The sequence below is a fragment of the Eulemur rufifrons genome, chromosome 7 (genome assembly GCF_041146395.1).
Source record: "Eulemur rufifrons isolate Redbay chromosome 7, OSU_ERuf_1, whole genome shotgun sequence".
NCBI classification, from domain to species: domain Eukaryota; kingdom Metazoa; phylum Chordata; class Mammalia; order Primates; family Lemuridae; genus Eulemur; species Eulemur rufifrons.
The window spans coordinates 53241037-53243094 of NC_090989.1; the positions used below are offsets into that span (position 1 = coordinate 53241037).

At 32.6% G+C, this 2058-nt stretch overlaps 1 non-coding gene across 1 annotated transcript; it reads right to left on the reverse strand.

The window, feature by feature from the left end:
* Positions 1 to 952: 952 nt before the first annotated feature.
* On the reverse strand, positions 953 to 1084 carry LOC138389000 (small nucleolar RNA SNORA51). The gene has a single exon (XR_011234446.1). It is a non-coding gene; the product is annotated as a small nucleolar RNA SNORA51 (small nucleolar RNA).
* Between the last annotated feature and the right edge of the window lie 974 nt (positions 1085 to 2058).

Genomic DNA, 2058 nt, shown 5'->3' on the forward strand with positions numbered 1-2058 from the left:
AAACTTCTTTAATTTCATAAGGCATTTCCAAAAAAAAAAAAAAAGACAGAAAGAAAAATGTTAACATCATACCCATCAAGTTTGGAAAGAACATAAAAAAGGTCCATTCAATGCAACATTTTATGGCAGGTCCCAACTAGTATAATAAAATGAGAAAGACAAATGAAAAGCATAAGGATTTGAAAAAAATAAAACTGTCATTATTTCGTGAACAATGTGATGGGTATATGAAAACCCAAAAGAGTAGCCAGATAAAATATGAGAATAAGTGAGTTTAGAAAGTTGGCTAGATATAAGGTGACTTAGTCTATTTTGTTTTGCTATAACAGAATACCATGGACTCGGTCATTTATAAAGAAATTTATTTCTTACAGTTCTGAAGACTGGGAGTCAAAGGTTGGGGATCCTACATCTGGAGAGGGCATTCTTGCTGCATCATCCCATGGTGGAAAGCAGAAGGACAAGCAAGGGCAAGACCAAGAAGGCAAGACGACGCCTAACTTGCTTTTATAACAAGCCCACTCTCATAAGGAGCCCGTTCTAGTGATAATGACACCAAAACATTTTCATAATGCATTCTATGTTTTGGAAATTTAAGGATCATTTAAATTAAGGAACATATTAATACATTCCATCATGTATCAACCAAACATTTCCAGTCCTTTTCCAGGGCACATAGTAGAATTTGTTCCCTCTCTCTCCTCGTAGTTTGCAGCCATGTGATTTGCACTGGTCAATAAAATGTAAACCAAAGTGACACGTGTTGATTCCCAGTGGAAGGTTTAAGTCAGTAGCTGACTTGCCATGCTCCTTTTCTTTCCACTATAGATATCAACCCTAAAAGCTCCAGATATGGCTGCTTTGAGCCTGGCTCCTGAGTAAGGGCTGGATGGAGATCCACTGGCATGTAGCAAGAACAAGAAATAAATCATGTTTTTTATTTTCTTTTTTTCCATGTTCCCCCATTCACAATACAGACCAGGTACAGGGCCTGGGCTGGGGTATACGTGGGGTAGCTTTACTCTGCCTCCTCTTTCTATACAGGCAGTGTAAGAACACAGCCTGTGGTAAGCACTGGGAGGCCAATCATGTTTTAAGCTACTAAGATTTTGGGGCTATTGGTTATTGAAGCACAAACTATACATATACTGACTGATAGGATACTAATAAAAAGAGAGAAGTCACATTATCTTTCACAGATGTCAAAAAAAATCTGATAAAATTCCATATACATTTTGATACAATCCCTTTACAGTTTTGACAGAAACAGATGAATACTTAACATGGTAAAATGTATATACCAAAAACAGATAACCCAAAAGTTAGGTGCTTAACAGGAAAATAATAGAATTTTATCTATTAAACCCAGAAATGAACAGAAAATTCCTTTTTCACCATATCTAAAAAAAATTGATCTGGATAAGAGAAATAGGTGATTTAAAGTTTGGAAATGAGAATGTAAATTTTTCTTACAGATAATATAAATGGTTTATTATTATTTACAGTAGTTTTTAGTGATTCTTTTGGATTCTTTCAGGTAAATTCAGTAATGGTTTGGTACAAAATATAAAACTGTTTATAGAAATCAATAGCCTCTGTATATATTTATATATTTTTAAATCAGAAAATGCATAAAAATGACAAAAAAGTTGAAATTTAACAATATACAAAAACTATATGCAATTAAAATATTACTGAAGTTCATAAAAGACTTGAACCCATGAAAAGGCATATGTTTTAGAAAAGATGATTTAATATCACAGGGATGTCAATTCTTCCTAACATAATCAATGAACCTATAAACCTAACATTATCCAAATAAAAGAGTCACTGGGGTGTTGAGTTTTTGTTTTGAACTAGATGATTCTAAAATAAATAATATGGAAAAATAAACAAGCAAATATATAGGAAAATTCTCAAAAAATGAGGGCAGATCAATTTTATAAAATATTAAAATAGTATCAAGCTGCAATAAAAATTAGAAAAGATAAAAAATTTACAAATAAAAAAATTCTTCACAGAAAAGATACACCCAAAGTCAAATGACAGCCAGCTAAC